The sequence below is a fragment of the Oculina patagonica genome, chromosome 5, assembly GCF_052425735.1.
Source record: "Oculina patagonica isolate OP01 chromosome 5, crgOcupat, whole genome shotgun sequence".
NCBI lineage: Eukaryota > Metazoa > Cnidaria > Anthozoa > Scleractinia > Oculinidae > Oculina > Oculina patagonica.
In genome coordinates, this window is record NC_135762.1 from 10,263,630 (window position 1) to 10,291,050 (window position 27,421).

The following is a 27,421-nucleotide window of genomic DNA, read 5'->3' on the forward strand; positions in this document are numbered from 1 at the left end:
AAATGGAACGTGAATATTGCAATTTGATATAGGTATCAAAAATTTACATGAATCGATTTCTATTTTCTTATTTCTATTTTTCTCTAGACTTGTTGCACGAATTCCAAGCATTTTGCCCGAAAAATTTCAGCGCCAGGGGGGCTGCAGCCCCCCCCCCCCCCCCCCCCTATGAACAGCAGAGCAATCTAAAACATAATACCGCCCAAACGTAAGAGAAAACTTGCCGGTCGAATTGCAACTTAATTCTCACCTTCTTTGATGCCAAGAACGCCATCCCTCTACTAACTTGATAGCCGATCATCGCCAGATCGACTAAAGTAAACTCTTTCTCTGGGTCATTCTTAGTCTTGGTCCAATCGGGCTCGTAAATGTCCCTCTTGTTACGAAGGAAACGAGAGCAAGCTGCCATGAGGGGCGAACTCCATGATGACCATTAGACGCTTGCCTCGAGTACAGGCTCCCAGGAGATTGATAATGTTCTTGTGCTGTCCAAGGTGGATGAGAATCTTGAGTTCTGATGCTAAGTCCTTGTACTCTGCTTCAGTAGCACCCTCTGAAACAACAGGAAAATGCCAAATATTGATTGATTGACATGCATTTATCTAGTTAGTTGGGGAGCATTTTTTTTCGCCGTTCTTCGCACTAATCTCGTTTTTCGTGTTGTAGCCCAACTAACCGAACGCCTGATACAGGCCAACACCTATCCTAATGTTATTTCTGAGAATATGGCTAGAAATGAGGTCTAGGACGATGTTCTCAAGCAATTTGCAACGCGATCAATTCACAATCTAGTCAGCGGATTTTTGATGATGATGCAGCAGGCCATCTTTTCCCGCAAAATGGAAGCTATAGCAACCACGACTACGATGCCGTCACAACGATCTCAAAATTTCACCATCGTCATGTAGTTATAAAAACGTAGAATTTTGTGATATCGCGTTACTTTTTAGCGCTGAAATACAAATGGTTGTACCACGATTTTTAACGTACGTGGGGATCACAAATGACGTAAAACAAAGAGCGACCAAGTCAACAAACAACCTAGCTCCACGCACTCAACTCACCTTTTAAGGTTTTCACTGCTACAGGGACCTTGATGTTTTTCCATCCTCCTCCTAATTCTTCCTTCTTGAGGTCCTTGGCTCTTGACGACCTGCGAATCTTTGAGCGCCGCTTGAAAGATTCTGCACTCTTGTCTCGTGGATCGAGGGCTAGGATGCCGATAGCCTCTGCTCGCACGACCTGACCAAAGGCGCCTGCACCAAGGACATCCCCTAGGATAAGCCTCTCCTCAGGGAACTCCCAGTCTGCGTCGTAGGGTAGATCATTACACTGTTCCAGGAGACTGCGATCAGGGTCAATCTGAATACAAACAGAATTGTTTTATAAATTACTGTTATAGAATTTATTTATTTTTGTTTATTTATTTTTTGTTTATTTATACAGGAGCATCTGGTCTAGATTACAAGCTAGTTTAGCCAGAGTCCTGTCTAAATTCTGAAATAAATAAATAAATAAATAAATAAATACTAAAGAAAATCATTACAAAAATTAATACACCAAGAGTGTTTTACGTGTTTGAGACCCTTCCAACCTTTGTGCACTGTTGAGTTAACTTTATGCAGTAGTGTAGTGTTTGTAATTTTTTTTAATCAAATACTGAGAATTTAAAGGGACTGTGTCACGGATTTTGACTAAATTTTTATACAGGAGCATCTGACCTAGATTACAAGCTAGTTTAGCCAGAGTCCTGTCTAAATTCTGAAATGAATAACTAAATACTAAAGAAAATCATTACAAAAATTAATACACAAAGAGTGTTTTACGTGTTTGAGACCCTTCCAACCTTTGTGCACTGTTGAGTTAACTTTATGCAGTAGTGTAGTGTTTGTATTTTTTTAATCAAATACTGAGAATTTAAAGGGACTGTGTCACGGATTTTGACTAAATTTGGGCATGGGAAACGACCTGATTTAAATGACACACCAAATACAAAAGGAGGTACAGATGGCCAAAAGGGACGAAGATTGAAACAGATTGCAATAAGGGTATTTAAAATATTGTTGGTCTGAACACTTTAGATCCATGGAAGTAATTTCTTTGCAGACATGTTCAGTTTCATAGAATGAGTATTTGGCAAGATATGTGTTAAAATAAACCTAACTTAAGCAGCCGTGATTGTAGGAACCCAATGTTCGCTACAGGAAAGAGGCAACAAGTAAAACCCGAGATGCGCTGAACAGCAAACGTCCTTTATTACATGAACAACGATTCACTGAAATGTCTACTTCTTAAATGTCCCTATTTGAATCAATTCCTAAGATAAAACCAAGTCATTACAGTGATAGAGTCCCTTTTAAAAGTATCAAAGAAAAAATCCTTAGAACCCAACGTTTGTTTTATTATTCAACTGAGTCAATGTGAAGCCAACCTATTGGGAGGATTAGGAAAAGAGTGAAAAGTGATGAACACACACCACTTAACTTGAGTGTATTGATTTTCCGCATAATAATGTTCAAAGATTCGTCCTCATTCCAAAAAAAAACTTTTTTGTAACAAAGTAGCAAATTAAAGTTCAAGCTTTCATTAAAAATCTGTAAGATGTCCCTTGATAATAGGTATGTCATACAGTCTGTCAACAAACAAGTACACGTTCATGAGACACTAGATATGTACTTTGCAACAAAAATCCCTGCACACTATACCTGGTAGTCTGATTGCCTCAGGAAGTATATCTCCCTATACTCGTCGATCTGCTTCTTCTGTCTGCGATAGACAGCAATGCAAATCACCAGCACAATAAAAACCACGGCACCCAAAGCAATAGCAATTCCAACCAAGGCACCTGTACTTAGCGGCTGATCATTCTTTTGAACTGCTTTGGATTCAGCTAAGCAAGAGAAACACCGACAGCCATAAACACAGGCAATAGGACAAGCGAGATCGACAAGCGAGCATGCTCTCCCGTGCTACAATTTCGCAGGAGGTCATGCGGTGTTGACAGCCGCAACACCTTTTGGACTGTCACGTAACGAGGCACGCATAAAAGGAAATTTATGTTATTTTCCAAGGGAAATTTGTTTTTTTCGCTAAAAAAGCCTTCATGTAGACTACATTTGGTTATACGCCAAATATCTCAATTTTGGACAATTTGACCTGCGAACCTGTTCAGTAACCTTACAGTAAGTTATATCTACCTAAAATCAAATTTAAAAGAAATCAGAATGAAAATGACTTAAAATACAATGACATAACTGGATGGCACACTAGGTGCTAGTACAGGCTGTGTGCATGAAACACCAAAACAATCTAAATGTACTAACCTTTTTGCACTTTTATAGAAACTTCATAACTTCCCAGGTGATTACGAGCAACACATTTATAATCTCCAAAGTCATCATCATCCAGTGACTTGACCCTGAGCTGTAGTGAGCCTTTCTGTGTTCCTAAGGCCTCCCCTGTACTGTTTTTCACCCATGTGACGTTAGGAAGAGGGTTGCCATCTGCCCTACAGGTCTGGTTCAATGGATCACCTATCTCCTTTGCTGGTGTCGTGTACCCGTCACTGGGTTCTATTACAACTGGTTTCACTGTTTTAGGCACGTGGAATAAGGAAATAGTTAGTGGTCTGAGTGCATTGTTGCGCATTCCAAATAAAATTGATTAAGAACAAATACCGGTAGTATTATTAAATATTATAAAAATCACAAGTAACAAGAGACAACCATACGCACGATTATTACATTAGAGCTAAGCATACTCTTATAGAACAATTATACATGGGTGCGCAAAGATTTGAAATTTCTTTGTGAGTGTTCAACTCGATATCCCATGAGTAAGCTTAGCGAACAATAGAGATATTGAGTTGTGCATGAGAAATGGAATTTTTTACATGTATCTGTAAGCAACCATGTATTATTTTGCCTATTTTTTTTAAATACCGGTTTACTTATAGCAAAGTTCCTGACGATTTTTCCAAAGATTAATGTTGTGTTTTTGAATGTTTTACGAAAAAATACAACAATCATTCACTGTTCAGAGCTCGCTGAAGATTTCTAAAGTTTCCGCAGACTCCTGACCAAAAGGGTCAGACGTGGTATCAAACATGATAAATAGTCATTGATAATACCACAGAAAAGTTATCGTAATTTTGGGTGTGTTTGATCACTGAGGACTGTAAATCTTTGTAAAAAAACTGCAGTTTATAATTTATTATAACACTCAAATGAGATGGCAGTAATTATTATAAACTATTTACAGAGTCGCCACTTCATTCTTGACCATCTTTGAATTAGAGGTTGTTGCAACACAAAGTAACGTTGTACTTTAACTTACTCAGCACATGTATAAATGCACTCTGGGACTTCTCTCCCTTTGTGTTGCTGGCACGACACTGGTATTCTCCTGTGTGCTTTTTCTCGGGGTTACAGATGACAAAGTATTTGGGATCGTTACTCCGTAAATAGAAGTAAGAATCTGTGCGTTGCTTGCAGTTGTCAGCATCACCTTGAAGGCCATTGCTGTCTTTGTTGACTTGAATGCTGTAACCATCCTTGTTAAAGAACCAAGTGATTTTAGGCTTCGGGTTTCCAGTGACATTGCAAAACAACTGCGTTTGCCACAAGTCACTACCTTGGACCAAAGTTTTACTACGAAGAGCACCGACATCAGGTGCAGCCAGTCCTGTGAAGAAATCACAGCTTGAGTAAACAATTATATCAATCCTCCTGTATGTCCTCAATTCTTCTGTAGCTTGAGGTGTACTGTACTGCTCAAAAGTAAGTTGACAGTCTTGACTCGATCCTTGAAACCCAATTCGTGCATCTTGAAGTTCAAGTGACTTGAATTTGGGGACACGAAAATCAAGGATCGAGAATCAAGTTGAAATATTGAGAAAAAAAAGAGTTTCTCGAATATGCGAACTCAAAAAGGACACTGCTACACTGTACTACTGCATATTGTATTAAAGTTATCATCTGTAGCATTTTACTCGGTATGTAAGTGTAACCTCTTCACCTGTACATCGAGTGAACTCGGTCGTAACAGGTATAACATATTACAGCCCTGACTTGTACATCTGCTAGAAACACAATCTGTAGACAGAGTGATTTGTCACAAATACCACTCAATTAAGCAGAGCCTGCAAGCTAGCTTCTCAAGGGCTGCCCCTCCCCCATCTTCCTCCCCTGCTTAGCCCCACTCTTCTAAGGTACCCCCAGGTAGAAAGAGGTCTAGATTAGAGGCTGAAACTGCCACAGGAGATGATTCCAAAGCAGCTGCAGCTCGCAGTATGTAGTTCTCTCCAATTTCAAAGTGAAACTTAGATTACCACTTGATCATTCGTTTAATGATCAATTTACATGCAAGCTTACTTACAATGTAATTCAAACTTACAGTCATGACATGGGACCACTTACTGTAGATGGTGACAATGACCTCATCATACTTGTCTGGCTTATAATTAGCGCTTGACACACATCTGTAGCTTCCAGAATCATTCTGCGTCAAGTTCTTGATAGTTAACACAAGCCTTTTTTCTGCAGATGTTGGACTCTGTGATATTGTGACATTCACACGTGCATCATTTTCGTGGGAAAGTTTTTCGCCACCTTTTGTGAAGTGAGCAACAGGGCAGAATATACCACACCGGTCAAAGCAGACAAGCCGCAAGGTAGACTCTTCGTTTAACTGTGTTTTACTTTTGGGGTCAAACTCTGTCAATTTCTTCGCTTTTGCTGTTGATTGAAATTTAGATTTTATTTAGTCAACATGCCCCTTAAATTTTGAAACAATTATTATAGTGCTACAACTGTGGGTACAGCAAAAGACAAAAATTAGCAAGGTTGATTAACTTCATAATTCTGGTTTGCTGCATTTCGGATTGATAGCACAAACTCCTTCAAACTTTGGCCACGAGTCTGTCTTAATTCAAAATTAAATGAAACCACCTTAGTTTTGGCAAATATCGCAAACTAATTTCTTTTTCCATTGGACCGCGACTGGCCTATTTTTGGCAATGGCGACAAGTAAAAATAGGAAAATTGTCGAGCTCACCGCTTCAAAATACTCAAATATTAAAACACTCAATTTTCAGGAATTGTTTTAACTTTCCTGGATTAAATTGGACCTTTATTTGTACAAAGCACACAATTTCGGCTCGTTTAAAAGAGACTTGCAATACGAAATAATTTTTTGTTTGCAGCCAACTTCGCCATAAACGTCTACGGCTTAAAAATGCACATTTTCAACGGGTCATTGCTTAAGTCTAACTACTTCCGCGTTATATTTGTACCAATACCAACTAAAAAGAAATAAAAAAACATGGAAATGTAAAAATATGTTGTGGTTTAAGCGAACTTTTAGCAGTCAGGCGGCGACTTTACTGTTGTTGCGAAGATTGGCACATAGAGGCTCCGTTCTGTGGAACATGGTCAGTTTTAAGGAACACGATTTTACGATTTTTACTACTATAGTGGTAGTAGTAGTAGTGGTGGTGGTGGTGGTGGTGGTGGTGGTGGTGGTGGTGGTGGTGGTGGTGGTGGTGGTGGTGGTAGGTAGTAGTAGTAGTAGTAGTAGTAGTAGTAAGTTTATATTTGCTTGTACTTCACTGAATCCCGTATTGATGAATAACTTAAGCTTAATAGTCAAAGTGTTTATGGAATCGAAATAACAATTTTAAAAGGTTAAATATCTGCTAGATGTTGTTATATACTTAAATTTTCTGGTATTTATAGATCACTAAGCATTGAGAGAGCTTCATTCACGATCCCTTCTGTCAACAGAACGTTTTCATTTAATACTAGGTGATTTAAACATTGATTTTAAAAATTGTGTACAAAGCAGCAGTAAATATAAACAAATGATTGTAAAATATGGATACAAACAAACTTATTTCAGCTTAACCACTGATAATCTGAGTGTTGACAGAACTACAATTGATCACATTTATACAAATCTAAATAAATCAAGAGTCTAAACTGACCTTTATAAAGCTGTGTGGTTAGCAGCCAAATAAGTAGGCTATAATAACTAGTAAATGATTTAAGAAGCATAATGTACATGTAGAAAAGATGTGTTTTGGAGAAAAGAAAAATTTAAGTGAATCCAGTAACTACTTAGGTTAGTTGTTGTAGTTAATCAGTCTTGGTGTCTAAACAAATATGTGTAAAACAATTATTAAATTTTTAACTATTGATTCTTTCTTTTATTCTGTTTACAGAACAGAAACAAAAAACAACAGAAAACATCCAAAATACAGTTTTCAAAGAATCCACTGACGGCTGTGTTTTGTCCTAATTGCCTCAATATGTTTAATCTGCACGTTGTCAAGAAGCAGCATGAATGACGGTGTGAATGTGGCTATTGCATTGGAACTGGTTATTGACCTCTATTCTGCCTCTATGCAATATGTACATAAAAAAGCCCAATCCTCACTATGAATGGCAGATATATTTAAACAAAACACAACGAAAACCATGTAGCAATAACACCTTAGTTAAAAACACCTGTGTAAAACATCTCTGGATTTGCTACAGAAAGACCCTTCGAATTCAATTCAAATTCATCACTGGCAAACCACTACCTACCACTGTATCAACTCTACGTCCTAGACTCCACATGTACTGTATCAAGGTTTTGGACTTATTGGACTTACTTCCATCACAAATTGTACAGATAGTGCAAACAACTTTCAGCCCCATTAAATAACAAGAGTAAATCAAGATACTATATCAACTTAACTTCCTGGAAACTTGTACTTCCTTGCACTGCGGTTTTACCTCTAAATTATATTAAGTTTTTGGACTACTAGACAAAGCTACGTTACAGATTGTACAGTCACTGCAGACAACTTTAAACCAAATTTAAACAAGACGCAATCTAGATACTTATTTCAAGACTTTTTTTTCCTGCCAAAGTTGAGGAAGTTTCCTTGCTGCAGTAAAGAAGTTGCATCCAGTCAAAGTTTATAAAAGAAAATGCATTATCAAGCAGTTTGAAAAGGTGTAGAAACTCCCTCCTCCTTGATACCTAACAAACCCATTTTTCCCCCCGATAGCTGACTCAGTGTCTTAAATTTCGACTTACATTGAGGAGCCCCAAAGGGTGACCACTTTAAATGTATTTACATTCTTCCTTGCAGATTTTATCCAATCAGAAGCTTTTCACAGCTTTTGATTTGAAAACGACTGCATGAAAGAATGTGAATTAATTAAAAGTGGTTTCACATTTGGGCGCTCCTTGGTGTAAATTACACTGAAATCGACGATATCAATTTTGGTGTTCAATTACTTGGGTATCTTTTGGACTCACATTTTCACTCAATTGACATTTTTGGCTTTGTCAGTGTAAATTGCCCATTTCAAAATCACATGATGCTCCCCAGAGAACTTGTTTTTAACAATCTGAATACCAAGAGAATTTTTCTGAATTTGAAAGAAGTGATTCTCAAAAGTGATGTCACAGTCTGGAATAGGACAACAAAGAAACAAAGCCCCATAGGTCTATTCTCAGTTCTTTGTCTGGAATTTTTAACATACTGACTTGCTTTACTGGAACGTCCTCGCCTTAGTATGCATTGCATACCGGTTATTATTTAAAAGAAATAAACGAAAGAAGTTAGTTTTTTTAGCAGTGCAAAAATTCCTAACGGAATCATGTCCTCTTCGATATCCATTTACCTCTTGAAGAGAAGATATTCATCTCTCTCCAGGTGCTAAACGTTGACTGAAACCCCTTCAAACTTTGATTGACGGAAATCTTGGAAACCTTCCGCGATTGTTTATATTATTGAAGACGTGTATACATGCAAATGGTGGTAACGGCAAAATCCATTGAAAATAGCATGGAAGGGCCGGGAAGTTCTTATTACTTTTATTGTCTTTGTTTGAGAAACGCGACCAAAAGAATTAGAGGAATAGAAAGTTAGGCGAAGACGAAGAAGCGTGAGGCCGGGGAGTAAAAAAAAACTGCTGCACGAAACGACTTTTTGTTTCACCCAAACATCAGCAAATTTATTTTTTTGATTCGCAATAGGATAAAAAAGCTGGAACACATTTTTCTGCACCATACCTTTGTCGTTCAGTATTAGCATTTGCCTCTGTACGCAGCCTAGTCTATACAGGTGCCCCGGGCTACTCGACTTCAAGAGATAGTAGACGGAGATCGAAGAGGACATGACTCCGTTAACAAATTTTGAGCTGCAAAAAGCTAACTGTTTTCGTTTTTTTTTTTAAGAAAAAATGTTTGCAAGATCTCCAAAACAAATTGTATTGACTTCAGTTGGTGTTGGATTTAGAGAAGAGTAGCGGAATTATTTAACACACTATTATTCTCTTTTTTTCCTTTTTGGTTATTTTTTGTTAGGTTTTTTAATCTTCTCCTAATATTTCTGGAATTTTTATAAATCTTTATTGAATTTTTTAATGTTTTTTTTTTCATGTTACGGTATGTTCCGGTATGTTCCGGAGTGTTCCGGAATGTTCCGGAATGCTCCATGTTCCTGCTTTTATCGACGGCCCTTTGCACATATCACATGATTGTGATAATCTAAACAAATGAAGGAAAGTAGCGGACAACACATCCGAAGAAATTAACCAAACACATTATTTCGGAACCAAACGGCAGGAGCGTAGCCAGCTTTTTGAAAAGTTGTAGGCCTGGTCAATCATAAGTTGCTTTTCGAGGTGTTAGGGGCGGAGGAGGTCCGCCAAGAAAGTTTTTGTTGGATTAAGACTCTCGAAAATGCCTTTTCCTTCATTTCGTTCTTATCTTATGTGTATTTTACAGCAACTTAATTATAACAAGAAGTAATTGCGTCCCTTTTCACTCAATTCAACATAAACCGTATACTCGTCCTCTCTAGCGGACGCAATTGTGCGTTTGTCTGTCACCTGGCTAGTCTAGAAAGCTCCCGAGTATGCACTTGAAATGAAATACTTTATTAAAGTGTCTGAAGTATTTAGCTTAAAAAACTAATTGTGGACACTATTTACATTATTATATATCTAAGCTATTTAAAGTTAAAATATTTACACTTAAATTCTAAGAAGAAGAAAAACTGAAGAATCGTACTACATAGATTAATAAATAAATAAATAAATTACAATAGAATATAAAATTTTATCATAAAAGTTCAGTGCTAGATGTGCCTTGATCTCATTTCGAAAGGGTATTTGCGAAATATATACAGTACAACGCCAGTAACTCGAACTAAGGGAAACCAAACGCAGTTCTAGGGGTCGATTGAATATTTAACTTGCCAAGTTAAAAATTGATGGTCTACTGATTTTTCAGCACTTCAGTATAAAACAGTACAGTGCATATTGAACTAATGTCGTCATAAACTCTAACACGACTATACATTAATAAATAATAATAATAAATAATTTACTTATATTGCGCAATTATCAATTTAAAAATTTTCAATTGCGCATTAAAATATAGTTAAAACAACTAAAAATTTAAAATTTAAATTCACAAGCTAAAAAAGATTAAAATGTATATGACTATAAAAAGAAATGTACAATTAAAAAGCTTTTAAAAATAAAAAGGTCTTGATGGCTTTCTTAAAACTTTGCAGAGATGGCATGTTTCTTATTTCACTTGGAAGATCGTTCCATAATTTAGGGGCGGCCACATGAAAAGAGCGATCCCCAAGCGTTGCGAGTGATTTACATTGGCTATAATTAAGGCGTAAACCATTGTTGGAACGCAGGTAATGTCTTCCAGCAGTTTCTTTAACGGAAATAAGTTCACTTATGTAGGCTGGAGCAAGACCATGTGCGGCTTTAAAAGTAATCAACAAAATTTTAAAAACTATACTATATGACTTGAGCAGAGGTGTGATGTGGTAATATCTGCTCTCCTGGAAAATCAATCGCGCAGCTGCATTCTGAACCCTTTGTAATTTTTGAAGATGGCGTTCAGGCACTCCAAATAGGAGACTGTTACAATAGTCAAGCCGGCTTGATATAAAAGCATGAATCAGTGTTTCTGTGCATTCTTTGGTTAAGAACCTTCTTATTCTTCTAATGTTGTAGAGATGATAGAACGCTGCGGAACTGGTCTTAGTGATATGATCCACCATAGATAAGTTTGAGTCAAGCCAGACTCCAAGATTCTTAACAGGAGATTGCGGAACTATGTTTGCATTACCGACTGTAATGTGCGAGGTGTTTACTTTGGCAAGCTGCTGTTTTGTGCCAATCAGAAGAAACTCAGTCTTATCCTCATTCAGTAGTAGTTTATTATCATGCATCCAACTCCTGATGACCTGAATACAACGCTCGATGGCAGCAATATATAGCATCTGAGTGACCCGTTTCATCTGCAGGGCTAAAGGAGATGTAAAGTTGGGTGTCATCTGCGTAGCAATGGACAGATGGAAGAAAATCTTGAATGACATCTAGTAGCGAGCTCGTATAGATCGTAAACAAGAGCGGCCCAAGACAGGAGCCTTGAGGAACCCCGCAGTTCAAATACATGTAGAAACTCTTAGACTGACACCCACGAACCAATATCCGCTGACAGCGTCCTGATAGATACGATCGGAACCACTCAAATGCTCTGCCTCCAAGTCTACGCTTTTTGAGTGCCTTCAGCAAGATATCGTGGTCAACTGTGTCAAAAGCAGCGCTAAGATCTAACAGCACGAGTAGAGTTACATGCTGCTTATTCATGTTTAGGAGGATGTCGTTTTTGACTTTCAGGAGTGCAGTTTCAGTGCTGTGGTTATAAGAGTGGAAAATGGCAGTCAAATACGCGATCTGTCCATTGCTCTAATCAATGGGCATCATGGCAAATTTCCAAGAACTGGAATTCGAGTTATTGTACACAGGTACTTTGTAAAACGATGCCTAATGTCAACTACACAAGTGAAATTGATACTTTTCCCAGCTACCACGACTTTCTTTATAGAAGTCACTTCTGGGCAGCACGGTTTTACCTCTAAAGGCAAAAGCAGAGATGATATTGCACAGTGATTCGATCCTGCAGAGGGCTTAAATCCAGATTTTGAATTCAGTTTCCAATGCACACCCTTTTAAGGTGTCCACCTCCAGCAACATTATCAAAGGCTCTTCGAGCAACCTCATGGTAATTCGATGAAGTGGCGTCCTTCGCTTTTTTTTTTCAAATAAGCGTTCAATAATGTACCAGTCTCACTTCATTTGCTTAAAATGCTTTTTTTTTTTCATGTGAGTTGCGTCAATGGGTCACTGATGCTTTGTGCTCTCCGGCTTCGTAGCGCAAATTATATTTTTTCACTACTAAAATAAAGTGTAACCTTTGAATATGTTTTTTACTGTCTTGGATGCGCTGAATTTTCTGTCAGCAGATATATCATATACGTACCGGGCAGCGACAAGCGTTATTATTTTTTGAGCAGCCGATGAAATTTTAGAAAAAGATGCGCCTGAGCCCTTTGTGTTTCTGCTCGCCTCAAAAAGATGAAAAACGGATGACGTGACACGAGATGACGTGACGCGAAACAGAAACGTGCTATGCAACTCGTGTTTTTCCAGTGAGCTGAAACGTTTATTGAGTCACGTCACATGGCAAGCGAGACTGCATGTATTTTGTTCCTGTCATCAGTATTAAAGTCACATTCTCACTTCATTTCCCTTTTTGAATGTTTTCTTTTTTTCATGGGAGTTGCGTGAATGGTTCATCGCTAGTTTGTGCTCTCAGGCTTCGTAGAGCGATTTTTTTTTACCACTGAAAACGGATGACGTGACACGAGATGACGTCAAGCGAAACAAAAACGTGCTGCGATACGAACTGAAACGTTTATTAAATCACGTCACATGGCAAGCGAAATTGTATCTCATACCTGCTATCAGTCAGTAACAATCTCACTTCATTTTCCTCTTTGAATGTTTTTTTTTTCTCATGGGAGTTGCGTGAATGGGTCATTGATGGCTTGTGCTCTCAGGCTTTGCAGAGCGATCTTTTTTACCATTAGAATAAAGTGTAATAACCTTTGATCCTCTTTCGCATTTAGAAAAATTCTTTTGTAAAAACTGAACAACCTCGTTTCCTGGAAGAGAGAGATCTTGGGAATGAGGTTGGGGAATGATTTGTTTGTGATTGACATGTGCTGAATGCGTTTAAAGGACCTTTCTGTCAGCACGTTTACCGTTTAACGCAAAAATTAATTGCAGTTTGATATCAGAATGGAGTGAGTGAGTGAGTGAGTGAGTGCAATCAAAGTCTCAAAGGTTATTTTAAAACCCTCATTATCATTCGGTAAAAATTAAACAGCAACAACAGGGTTACACATAACTTACCACTTGCAAAGAAACTAATGGCGGAATTAACACTCGTTCCTCTCGCATTCCTTGCTACACATCTGAAAAAAGCCGATGGTGCATTTTCAGGCATTGTAAGAGTGCTCTTCGCAGTTGCCACGTCAACACCAGGGGAGATTACAAAGTTTGCACTACTTGTAATGTCTCGCCATCTGTTGTCGTCTGGCTTACATTCTGGGTTTATATTCAAACACAGGCCAGTCTGATGTTGCCACGTGATTTTTGGTAATGGATTGGTTTCATTCACCTGGCAGAATATTTGGTTTGTTATCCAAAGAGATTTTGTCTTGTCAAATTTAGGTAAAGCTGTTAGAAAATATAAAGTCAATAACAATGAATTAGAACATGTACTTGTAAATAAATTTACATTTGAAGGTGAATTAAATATCGTATAAATCATTATTTCAATGTGCAAGCTGACTTCTATAAATTATATTATACTAGACAGTCGAACCAAGTTTTGTCAATTATTTCAGGTGTAAAATAACAACAATGGAAAGTTAGCCAATCAAACACGCAAAATCAGACAAGTAAAAATTCATGTTCGGAAAATGCAGGCCATAAAATTAACTTTTTTCCCAGTATAGCCGCTTGGCTCCTACATATACAAAATAATAACCTAAATAATATCCGGGGACATATATCCATGCTTATAACCTGGACACAGAACATCAAACAGTACAAAATCAATCAATGGATATCGGAAAATAAAAGGCCTTATCACGGTTTTCGACGCCATCTTGCCGGGTAGGCAAAGCGGTACAAAATTACAGTGTTTTTATGGGAATCCGACGGCAAATATCTGTTACAAAAATTGAATTCTGGATAACTTATGAATCGTAATTTTTATTCGCCGAGTTTGAAGGACGTAGCTAAAAATTATAGACAAATGTCTGGGAAATAAAAAAACGTAACTGAATGCTTTCTAGCCCCGCTACATCCTTCAAACTTGGTGTATAAAAACGTTTGCCTAGTATCTTAACTTTGCAATTCATAAGTTGCCCAGAATTCAATTTTTGTAAAATATATTTGCCGTCGGATTCCCATACAAACACAGTAATTTCTGTGATAATATTATATAGACAAGTACAAAACAAACAAAGTCACCATTGTCAGGTCTAACGTTTTGATCATAGCACAGGGCTAAAAAAAATAAGTAAACCAATATATTCAGCTTGTATTTATTTCAACAGCAGTTATCCCGCCATTATCACTGTAGGTTTTGTCCTATTACTGGCAATAAAGCATCAGTGCTGTAGAATTTATTAGGATGGTTATAAAATAAATAAACCTTTTTCTGGCTTTCTGGTATGTTGGAGGATAACGCCCTTGGCAGACATTTAATTTTACAGTTGTCCTCGGAGCTTTGCTTCTTGGTCAACTGTACATTTTTCGGGCAATTTTCCAGCCTCTGCCATTATCCTCTAATTTACCAACTGCCTAAATATCTTCATCACTGAAATGGCAGCGTAATACACAATATCATATCCAGTGAAGTATGCATAATTTTGCACTTACTGTAAAGAGAGACTTCCATGGTCTTTTGCTCTCTACCTTCACTGTTTGTTGCCACGCATGTGTAGTTTCCATGGTCTCTCGGAAACTTTGTGCTCACTATAATAAGGAAGCTCCTTGACAAAGCCTTATCCTCATTATTTTGTTCCATAACTTGATAGTTTTGTCCAGCACAGCTATTACTGACATTTTTTAAACACAGTGACATCTGTTTTCCATTTTGTAACCATGTAATTTTAGCCACAGGGAAGCCACTGGCCTCACATCTCTCCTTCATCGTATTTGACTCCTTGACAATAATAGATAGATTTAAATAGGTGATTGCCGGTGCACTAAGACCTGTAGAGTAATAAGGGAGAAGGAACCAAATTAACTGTTAACATGGTTTAAGCCAAACTTGCAAAGAGAGACCAAATTACATCTTCCTCTATCTAATCTGCCATTGTATTAAAACCGCTTTTAATGTTAACATCGCCTTTCCATGTGCTGTTTGAAATGTTCCAATCAAAACTTATGCATACTGGTGAGCGATTCATGCAAATGAGCCCACACGTTTAGAAGTCATGATAGTGGGCTGTGATTGGCGAGAAGCCCCCAGCCTGATGGAGCGCCGGGTATGCCCGGAGGCATGTGACTGGCAAAGCCTTTGACAAGCAATGCCTTGAGATTAAAACTTTGCCTAAATTGTACTTATTTTAGCCACATTTGACCAGCTAATATTAATAAAACTCACCACTCATGACTACCAAACGTGGATAATAGCGAGATGTTTTTCCTCTGTAAGACATCTGACATTTGTATGAAGTGCCACCTAGTGGTGTGGTTTTCGCATTTTTAATCATCAACACTGAAGAACTGTCAGTCTCTCTATACGTTTGGTCGACAGGAATTTCCACAAAAGTGTCCCCCTCTTCCTTGAACCACTTGAAAGACAGGTACTTTGCAAAACTATGCTTAATGTCAACCACACAAGTGAAATTGATACTTGTCCCGGCCACCACGACTTTCTTTTCAGGAGTCACTTTTGGACGGGACGGTATTACCTCTATAAAGACAAAAGCAGAGATGATATTGTTACGTTATGAGATAACATAGAGATAGAATTAAATTGTAACACCATTTTCCACAGATTAGGATCATATTTGTCAATACAGTCGAAACTCTCCGTACGGACACCTCCTAATATGGCCACGTCTCTATTACCGACCATATCCGATGTCCCAACAAAATTGCCATATATTTTCTTTAGAAAAAAAAAACCCTTCTAATACAGACAACGGACACTAAATCTCAGCCTCAGGGAACAAATTCATATAAATTGATATTTTGTGTTCGTAATGCAATTTCCTGCTTGTGGTTACAAAACAACAAAGGTAATGCTTTATTCATCTTCTAAAGACGTTTTTGGAGTTGCGTTCAGTGTTAAAGTTTTTCCTGCAGCATTGCGTTAGAACATTCGAGTTACTAAATACTTTAAGCTGTCAATGAAGTCAAAAGTGACGCCATAGTGGTGACCACTATAATACGGACAGCTCTCTAATACGGACACTTTGTTCTGTTCTTTTGGTATCAGTATCAGAGATGTTCAACTGCATTCATTTTCATAATGATATCACGATTATAAAGTACCGGTAACTGATTTTTAACAAGGGTCTTGGTGTCTCAGATCTCGGATTTAACCATTCTATTCCCCTTAATGTGAATTTGGATGTAGAAATATAATTACAGTGTGTAACCAAAAAAATTCCAAAGTAAGTGTTCTGGGTCAAACGTACCATGTACAATTTCATGTATTAGAACAGCATCCTCTTCTATAACAGTCCCCAAACTATTCCTGGCCTTACACTTGTACCATCCACGGTCGGTCAGCAAGATACCGTGAAGTGTGAAGACTTGCTTGTCAAGCGCAACTCTGCCCCCAACAGGTATTTCTTGATTGTTATGAAACAAAGTTGTAATGGCATTTGGATCTGTTGTGCGACAGCTGATAGAGTAGTTGGTGGTTCCATTTATCTCTATGATTATTTTCTCAATCTTTAATGAATTCTGAATGAAGGAAAAGCCTGATGAAAAAACAAAAAATAATTAAAATTACCATTATATAGAATATCATTGTTTAAAATAGTTATTACGCGAGAATAAGCCTGGAGTCAAGTTTTTAGTCGAATTTGTGTTTTTGTGTGTGTGCCTGTCATGATGGCCCTAATAAGGATGGGCTAGCCTGAGTAGCAGGCGCCTGTGGGTTGTAACGAAAACGAAGACCCCGAAAACGAAGACCGAAGACCCGTACGAAAACGAAGACCCGTACGAAAACGAAGACCCGGCCAAAACCAGCGTTACCCAGAGTTGCGTGACATTAATAATAATGAAAGAATAATATTGAAGCAGACTGAGCGTACTGAGGACGTACTACTGATCAAAAATCTAGACGTGATCGAAAACTAAAACCTGATCGAAAACGGTTGCTTCTGCGTGACAGAAGAGACAGCCAAAGTCCCCCAGCAGTAATGCACCGTATCGACATCTTCTCGCGCACAATACTTGCTTCAATAAACTTCGCTACAAGATTATTATTTCTCGATTTACTTAATCGTAGAAGGGTGCGGAGGGGGGGGGGGGGGGGTTGTGGTGGGATGCTCTCCAATGATGCCAATGGTGTCGGTTCTCCTACCTTTAGAGGCCATGATATTAGGGAGGTCTGTGTTACGTTGCGTTACGCTTGTTTATTTTTATATTTTGTTCTTGTTAATTTTTCACTTATTTATTAATTTTTTAAACGTAACTTGATCGCACTTTAATAGCAGAACGGAGTTAGCTCGGAGATAGGACGGAGAGAAATTGTTTAATAAGGAGATATTCGTAATTTACTCGAGATATTAGTCTTTGGATTCACACAAGGGAGTCAGGAATTATAACGTAAGTTTCGTCTTAGTTTTCTTTTACTATTCATTTTGTTCAGTGTTTCTTTTCCTTTCCGTCCTTTCCTTTCGTTTCTTCGCGTAACGCACATTTTTGTAATTTCTAGTTCTCACCCCATGCTTTGATGACCATATTGACTTGTAATAAACTTGTTATCGTAAATAAATCAGTGAAGTTAAACGTTGGAGCGTGTGGTTGATCACAGCGTACCCGAAACTATCGATGCGGAACCGCAACGATCTGAGTCGTGTAAATATCCCTTATCCAGTTAATTCCGGTGGTTGTTCTAACGTTTATGTTCGATATCCTCGAAACTCTTGTTTACAGTACGACTACTCGAACCGGGACACCCTGAACAAAATTAACCAATCACAGTGTCAATTGAAAACAAAGGATAGAAACATTTTTTTTGCAACGGACCAATAACGTTCTAGAACGCAAACAAAAGATTACCTATAAAATTTGAAGTGTCAACAACGTTATAAACAGATGCGGACCTCTCAGGAAACTTGCCTTGTTTTTGATTGGTTAGCTTCGATCCTAAATTTTCACTGAGTCAGTGAGTGTACCGAATTTCAGCGCTCGTTTTATTATTCGATCAAAAACTGTGATCAAAAGTCTTCATTCACAGGCTAAAGAATTATTCAGAGGTTCTTCGTTGGTGATAGCACAGTAAAGAATAATGGAGAACGTTTTTATTCACGACAAGCGACGACGCGTAAATGGGATGGAATTGCATGTTGTGAGCAGTAACTAACAGTTTACATTTCGCATGGTGACTCACATCAATTTCACGACAATCGACGGAGCGAAATAAAAAATAATTACGGCATGATTTTGATTTCACGGTCTTCATTTTCTCCCCAGGAGTGAAACTAGTAAACACAGCGTGGAATCTTCAATTCACACCTCCTGGCCGTGAACAAAATTTCACGATTCATGGTTTGATTTGTAAGCTTTTTTATAAATGTAATCGCGAGAACTCCGTGACTTTTGGAAATTAAGGATCACAACTAACCAATCAAAAACAAGGCAAGTTTCCTGAGAGGTCCGCATCTGTTTGTAACGTTGTTGACAGTTCAAATTTTGTGGGTAATCTTTTGTTTACGTTCTAGAACGTTATTGGTCCGTTGCAAAAAAGTGTCACTATCCTTTGTTTTCAATTAACACTGTGATTGGTTAATTTTGTTCAGGGTGCCCCGGTTCGAGTAGTCGCACTGTAAATATCCCGTGTCCCATTAAGCAGATCAGCTTAGAGCCTGCAGGCACAGTTACGGACCAGTTCGGTCATCTTAAGTGAGAATCTTTCTTAAAAAGTTGTTGGTGCATAAGGTCGGATTAGGGTTTAACAACGGAAATACCTCAGTTCTACCAAGAGAGGATCCTCTTTTGGTTCTACAAATCGTGCTTGCAATTGTTAGTTGTTCGCTTCACTTGAATACGTTGATTTCGTTTTGGTGCAGGTTTGACGTAAATATGTATTCGCTGTTTATACATTATTGTCAATAGGGTTTATATAAGTTCATAAAGCAATGTATTGGTTAGGATTATATCTTAATAAGATGTTAGTGTATAAGCTCGGATTAGGGTTTAAAATGGGAATACCAGGGTCCCCTACACCTCTCTGCGAAATGGAATCTCGTGAAAATATTTGGCTTTTCACGCGTCACGAATTATTCCAAATTGTTTTTCACGCTCACGCAAAGATCATAGTGATAAGACCGGATATTGTGCCTGTCAAGATCACACACGCGACAAAATAGCTGACAATAGTCCCACTCCCAACCACAGAGCTAAGACAAAGATGTACGTTTACTAGAACTCAGAGAACCATTCTCGTCCCCATAGCCCTTTCGTTTCTCTTAGCCGGCTGGGCCTTGGCACGAGGAAACAAAGGGCTCTGGGGACACAAGATTTCCAGTCCTAGATTCTAGGACTTCCGGTATTCATGTATGCAGTCACGACGTTTCAAAAGAATGTATGAGAGAGTCGTTACGTTTTCGACTTCCGTTTAGGAATTCTTTGTTCCAAACAGCCAATCAAAAAAATTCGAATTTATTCAAAAACCCTATGTCCCCAGAGCCCTCCGTTTTCTCGTGCCAAGCCGGCTAAGAGAAACGAAAGGGCTATGGGGACGAGAATGTCAGAGAACTACCTAGAAAATTAGAAATGAAGTCACGAAAAAGAAGATTATTCACGATTCTCGTCAAATTCAACTCTTCGTTCACGGCTCTAAATATTCAAAATATTATCTGTTTAGCGCAGTATAGTTTTGCTTCCTCCTTGGAGTATAGTAAAAACATTTGCTACAACTTAGCTTTGAAGTTCGGATTTATTTGCTACTTCAAAATGTTTGAGGTTCAAAGGTGTTTATAGATACCTGCAGACACAGGATGAATCAAGGGGAATCAAATTGCTTTCTTGACCACTGTTTGACCTTTTTGGGCTTACTTCGTGCGGTTTATTTGCATTCAAGAGATTACAGAATTCAAACGAGAGTTCAAATTGATTTTCAAAATTCAAATGAGTTTGTTTTCGCAAAATATTCAATGGCTAACATTTTCAAAGCGACAAAGGAAAAACGGCCCACATAATCATATACAAGTATACTTCCAAAGTAACAGATTGAAGTGACCGTAATTCTAATTTTCAAAGTGCTCAAATTCTATTGTTGTGCCGCGCAAACCGTAGCCTGCGAGAGCAGACGCATTTCCGGCCGTCGCTTCTCTCCGCCGAAAAATTTCTATTTTTAGGCGGAGAGAAGCGACGGCCGGAAATGCGTCTGCTCTCGCAGGCTACGCAAACCGTAACCTGCGATCAGGCGTTCTTTTTTCTTTTTACGAAAGCGAGAGGGAAAAAAGAACGCCTGATACATTTATTTAACCGGCCGCCAGCCGCCCCCTAATTTAAATAAATTAATGTGTCGTCGAACTGTCAAACCACTCTTTGTAGTTGGCGGCAAATTCGAGACTCGGATTTCCACAAGGCGTGAAAAACGTCTGGAGAAAAATTGTACATATGTACAGCTTGTATTTAAACTTCGCCGTGTTGAGATAAAAATGCTTTTAGTAGCAAGGTGAGATGGCGCTTGCGAACATATATTTATCAGTTGTACTGGATGCCGTCCCTTTATTTCAGCTTACACACACAAAAAAAGGAATTCACCGACAAGAGCTGTTTTACGGCAGATAGGATCGGTCGCTTTTGTAAACATTCCAACATCTCTGGAATATTTTTTTCGAAGATCAACAAAAACATCTTCACGGAACCAAAATTATTACGCATTGTCGCTCACTCTATTTGTTCTGCCTTTAGCGAGTTACACTTGAAATCTGTTAGGGCTTCAGCTAACGTAGAAAAGAACTCGTCCTCGCAGTAAACGTGACTCGTCTTTGCCATTACCAGCTTCTGACCGGAAGTCTCGTTGAAATACGACAACCAATCAGTCCACACCGCTCCATTGAGTATTGTTTCTCGACCAATCAGACAAAAAACCAGAATCTGGTTTTTTTACATGACTTTCGACAAGCAAATGTATCATGCCCTCCTTCCCCCGCAGCAGTAGTAGGGAGGGAGGGTATGATTTCAGGTTACGCAAACCGCGGTATCATTGACAATGGGGCTAATATAGGTTAGGATAAACATGTAAATAGGATTATTTAATCATATCCAATAAAATATGGCGTTACTAAAATCATAGCGTGGTTTCTTGCATTTGCAGTATACATTAATTTGCATATTGAGTTGGGTTAACAGCGTAACGCAATAGGTAAAATGTGATCGTGGAAAGTTCTGATAAACAAATCCAAGATAAGACGGTAAAATATACTACAGACAACAAATACGAATAACGTATCTATCTAAAGCCGTTATGTAAAGCTCATAGTTAAACTCAAAATTTAAACGATTCTGTCATAAATATCGTCATCTCTGCGTGACTAAACCGACAAAAGAAACCTTGTTTGATTAAACAGTAATATACATACCTGAAGCCGTTAAAACAAAAAAAGGACAAGACACGAGGCTACAAACAAGGAGCGCCCTGGTATACTCCAGCGACGATGCTGCCATTTTTAAACAAAATGGCGGAACGAATTCGAAGGCACTTCTTTTCCTTTTCTGCGTCGATATTTTAGAATAATTACCAACTGATTAACTTTGAACTTTCTTTTGTCGAATGAGTCGTTTTTCTTCAGTCAAATTCTCGCAATCCAGCGTGTTCTTGTTCTTCAGCAGTGTCTCTGACTCGAAGTTCGTTTTCCACGGGAAGTTCAGTATGTTTAGGTGTGTTGACCTCAGCCAAGCAGGAGCAAGTTTATTTTTACGTGACTCATTACGTCACGGTGATAAACTCGCAACGCGAGGCACGTATTGTATCTCAATATGTGGAAAATTCCATTTTCACGATTTTACAAGTTCTTTATTTAAACTGCATTTTATTATCAACTCCCTAAATAAATAAGATAAGATAGCGTATCATTCGAAAGCAAAGCAACATTTTCTACACAGGAAAAGGAAATTGCAAAACCCTTGTATTTCCTTTTTTTTTGTTTTTCCTTGTCACGTTCTTGGCGATGACACAATATTGGCTAACAGGTATGCTAAGGGTTAATTTTTTCACTGCTGAAACGAAATCGGAACTACATTGTTTGCCTACTGGGAGAAGAGCTAATTTATAATTTAGCTGTAATTATATATAATTATATGGTAGCCGCGAAGAGTGGAACACATGCAGGGCTCGGTTACGATAAAAGCCGCCATGTTTAATTATTTGGACGAGGGCGTATTTTTGTGCATATTGTAAGTTTCAGATGATAGAAATGAAAGAAAAATGCTGCCCAAAAACTGATACCAATGAAAATTAAAGCTTTTGGATCGAGAACCTATATCACATTACCACGGCAGAAACAAAGGGAAATTTAAACTGGGATGTGTAACCTGTATACAGCCCCGAGTAGTATCGATTTTCTCACTTCCTTTGTCCTTCCTCATAATAATAATATAAAAATATTTTGTTATTTAATAGTTGGGAGCATGCCAACACCTCCCAGCTCCCTTTAAAAATTGGAAACGCAGTTTTAAACATTCCCCACGGGATATATTCTCAAAACTAAAACGATTAGTATTTCAGCGACAGTGATATGATCTCGGTCACTAATAGTATGGAACTCACAGATCGTGCGGGACATTAGCCTGAGAATACGCTGCCACCTCTTTATTTGCTCCCGGCGGGATGAAAAGCTTTATTTCTTTACGGACTATGTGAAATCCATGATCTGGAATGGGGCTTCATTATGATTAATATTTTGTTCAAACAAGGAGGGAGGCTTAGCTTGTAGGCATTCTAGAATTGAAAAAAAAAAAAAAAAAAACGCTGCATGTATTACGATTACACTCCTCTCGACTGTTGAAATCGTGTCGCTTTGCATTGGTGCACACATTTTTACGGTACCTCGATAAAATGTCAGGTTGCTAACATTGCAGTTAACAAATCGACCACATATTTTCATGGTCTATACTCTAATAGACCATAGAAATGACATCAAAAAAAGGTTCAAAACTCAACCACGAGAGTTTTGAACATTTTAGGCGAGTGGTTTCACTGCAAAATTTTGGACATTTTATCATCTTCTGCCACAGCTAGACTTTAGTTGGATTCTCGCTCATCGAGCTAAAGACAAACTTGAGACATCTGTTTTATTTTCCCGAGTTTTGTCTAGGCCTTACTTTTTCGCTCGGACTGCGTGACCCGAAACGAGTTGACCGCGACAAAAAAAGAGGCCTAGGAACTAGGCAAACGGCTAGCGGAATGGTTCGCGGGCGCGAACGTACGTACGTACGTTTCCCCACTTCAGAAAACGATTAACCCTAACCTCTTTGAAACAGGGCATCCACGTTATGGTCTATTGACAACTGTTAATACAAAGTGTTCGCTGACCAGTATCATGTGCGGTATATCGCGTGGGATCAGGTGTATAGTGGTTTTCTGGAGGTATGCCCTCTAGAAAAGTTTGAAACCTAGAAGCTCTGAAATCCTTACAGAGACATCTTCCATGACGTATTTCTCGAGAAAAATCAATCTTTTTCAACTGGGTATAGTTTTTCCAACATAGCATATTTTAATAAATAATAAAGATGGTAATAAAGATGGTAGTATTTTGTTTTAAATTTTGTTTTAAAATCTAGACGAGGCAAGTGCCTCGTCTTGCCTTCTGCTAGTTACTGACCTGGGGGCTTCTTCTTCTGTTCAATTGGATTCGGAAACTGTTTTCATAAAGTACACGACACGAAACAATTTTAGTTGGCAACGGCTTAGTTTAATGGCATCAAGAGTCTGATAAAAACTGTACAGGTTACAAAATTTAGAAACAACGTTTGTTGCTTTCAGAGACCGATGCAACAACCACAAAAATATAATTAACAGTAGTTGCGCCAGTTTAATTTTTTTTTCAATGCAGCAAACATATTTTAAAATTGGGTTTAATACCATTTACCTTAATAATAATACTAATAATATACTTAATTGACCACTCCCGCAATGGGGTTTTCAGGGCCAGTGTGAAATATCTGGCCTTAATTTAAATCATCAAGCTGTTTTACAGCGTTAATTGTTAATTACAAAATCAGCTTGAATATTTACTTTATACATATAATGATTTACTGTTTCAAGTACCTTATGGAGGGCCTTAATGGGGGCACCCAATTATCAGTTTTAGCCCCATTAGCACCCTCATTATTGCTTTTCTCCGTTTTAATTTAAAAATTATCAAGGAATGTATCTCATTTAATTAAAGTCGTTCCAGTCAACACGGTTTGTTTTAAGATGGCCCGCGGATATTTTGGGAGCGGAGGCTTTTTTTTAAAGTCGGATTTAAAATTAAAAGCTTTATAAAAATATTGAAGATCCGATACCAGGATTCATTGTAAGAAGATAAAAAGCGTTTTCTGGTAAATATTTTAAAAATTATTAGCTTTCGACAGCCGGACTGCTGTCTTCAACGGATAAAATTAAAGTGCTTTATAAAAATATTTTGAACAGTTTTTGTTTCGACTATCGCAAACCAGAGAAAACGATTTACATTTGGATGCGCATAATTCGATTTAGAAAAGAGCACCTCTGCTCCCAAAAATAGCCGCGAGCCACTTTAAGCCGAAGGCTAAATTATGACATACTTAAGAATTCTTATAATGTTAAAAACTGAAGGAGTAAGGCAAATATAAGTTTTGATAACAAAAAATCAATTATTCTGGCCAGTGCACGGCATACGATAAGCAGTTTTGTTACAAAAATTGTTTCTATGGCGACGGCCGTCAGCAGCTGATTAAATTATATTGTTTCTTAAGGAAAGCTAAAATTTCTTCTCAACTTTATCTGTTTATACTAGTAACTATGAAGGCCATATTTTTGCATTTTCTTTTGCATACTGAATCGAGACCTTCTTTATCCTGCATTATATAAGGGGCACGAATTGGTTTGTAAGGATGTGAACGGTTTTTTAGTGTTAATATTATGTGTTGTTTACTTTACAAAAATAAAATAACTTTAAACACGTTCCTTGAGCTATACGAATTTTGATTAAGTGAAATTTCCAAACGACCCATTTCTCTGCTCTTTTAGACATGGAAATCCTTAGTAATAAAAGGGCATTGTTCGAAACTTTGAATGAAGCCTTGAAGCTGTCAGGGTTGAGTATACTGATTAAGTCATTCTATTTAGCACGTACGTCATAAGCCTAAAGCTGACAATACAAGATTGGATCAAATATTACACTAATTGATGCACAACATTGTACACACGGAACCAATAGTTTAGTCATAACGTAAAAGACTATTGTTTAACAAAATAAAATAGCATAATCCCATTTGAAATAAGTCGGCCTTGTTAATGTCTATTTCACTTCTGGTTAAGCTTGATAACTTCTGTTTTTGGTGAAACCCGTACACATTTGCAACAAGAGTTCCTCTTAAAAGAGTTTAAAACCCCCTTTACTGCCTTGTGAAATTTTGTACTGGACACTAAAAGAATTACCGGGTTAATTGCTGCGGCCAAAGAAGGAAAAATATAGAAAAACCAACCTGCAAATAGCAAACATGAATCTTTGGCATACAGCGATGGAAAAACCATTATAAGTAAAATAAACACACTCAGCGGAGTCCAGCAGAGGAAAAATACAATCACAATCGATATGAAGACCTTCATCACAATCATGTTCTGTTGATGATTTCTTATTCTCGTGCTTTCTTGCACTTCATCCGCTGCCGGCCTTGATCCTGTCAAACATTTCATGATTCTAGAGTAAAGCACAATTATTGTCACTAGTGGTACACAGTAAAATAAAACGAATCCACTAGGAAAATATATGGAGAGTTCTTGCCCCATAAAAGCCTGCAGTATGTCTGTTGACTCTGTTTGACAATGTTTGAAAATCGGATATAAGGAGAACCAATAAGTAGTGGAATAATCCAAGAGAGTGTTAATAAAACTGCTCGGAGCCGCCTTGTCAGCATTTTAGCCTTGAAGGGATGCACAATGGCGATGAATCTCTCCACAACAATCCACACAAGGCTCAGAATTGAAACGACCTGCGAAACAGCTCTGGAATACAGTCCTAGTTTGCACACAACAGTAGCTAGAGGATCGTCGATTAAATGTTTCCTTGAAAGCATCCCTTCAGTAGCATAGAGTGGCCAGTTGGTCAAAGCGGACAATAGATCAGAAACTGCCATGTTTACGATAAAGTAGTTTGTGCTTGTTCTAACAGTGGCATTCATCAGAAAAGCTACTGTGACTAGAATATTGCCCACAAATGCAGAAATAGTAACAAACGAAATAGCTGCTGAGAGTGTAGTGGACATGATTCTAGAACACATCGGTTGATCCAGGAAAGCGTCAGAACTGGAGTTGTTCATGCTTGTTTTGCCCGATGTAAGGTGTAATTCGACGGAAACGTGATTAGCGTCTAATGTGAACTAGTCAAAGATAACGAGTTAAACATTTCCCCACCCTCTGGCTCTGACGTCAAATTAAACAGTACGAGGAAAACCACGTAATATTCTTCCGACTTACGTATAGCCAGAGGGCCAGTTGCTAGAATCAACGGCAATTGCAGATTGCCAATATTACCGGTCCAACATTTTTTTAAGTATTGGACCTGGTATTGTCCCGAATGATCTCACGCTATGTTTGTTTTGCTTAAAAATTTACAAAAATAAACTTGACTCACATAAAACCCAATACTTTTTATTGGTTTCTATTACAACAATTTGAGCTCTCAGTGGCCTAATTTTTTCGATCGAAACACCTGTTAGGTTATTGATCAGAATCACGTTCTTTTAATCGTTTCCGCTTTCCGCTGATATCATGATCAAAAATCTGTTTTAGTCGTGATATAGTAAGTCTCTTATTAACCAAGTTTGCTTGCATACATGTTGTCCTGGTCTTATACGATTATGGAGTTGTGACAAAATAGTTAAATATATAACTACTTTCATAACAGCCCATGCTATTTAGCATTTTCATTATCTCCTTCCTATATCATAAACTGTTTTGAACCCTAATAAGCGTTCCTAAGCTTTGCCAAATAGTTGCTATGAAACTTAATATTTGTAAAGAAATTACGTCTAAATGACAAAACCAGAGCGTTATTGCAACCAAATGTGTCTCCCGGGCGGTATAATTT

At 38.0% G+C, this 27,421-nt stretch overlaps 2 pseudogenes across 1 annotated transcript in view; both read right to left on the reverse strand.

Moving 5' to 3' along the window:
• Nucleotides 1–22,027, reverse strand: part of LOC144655371 (uncharacterized) — a 30,044-nt pseudogene extending 8,017 nt beyond the window's left edge. Inside the window, exons 1-11 of the transcript XR_013571078.1 lie at nucleotides 21,728–22,027; nucleotides 16,598–16,885; nucleotides 15,556–15,867; nucleotides 14,826–15,161; nucleotides 13,287–13,613; nucleotides 5,418–5,735; nucleotides 4,336–4,683; nucleotides 3,324–3,590; nucleotides 2,706–2,890; nucleotides 1,065–1,362; nucleotides 251–553 (exon numbers count right to left, since the gene is read on the reverse strand). The product of XR_013571078.1 is annotated as an uncharacterized LOC144655371 (transcript). The remainder of the gene's footprint in view (nucleotides 1–250; nucleotides 554–1,064; nucleotides 1,363–2,705; nucleotides 2,891–3,323; nucleotides 3,591–4,335; nucleotides 4,684–5,417; nucleotides 5,736–13,286; nucleotides 13,614–14,825; nucleotides 15,162–15,555; nucleotides 15,868–16,597; nucleotides 16,886–21,727) is intronic.
• Nucleotides 22,028–24,749: 2,722 nt separating this feature from the next.
• On the reverse strand, nucleotides 24,750–26,685 carry LOC144654233 (neuromedin-U receptor 2-like; annotated as a pseudogene).
• Nucleotides 26,686–27,421: the final 736 nt, after the last annotated feature.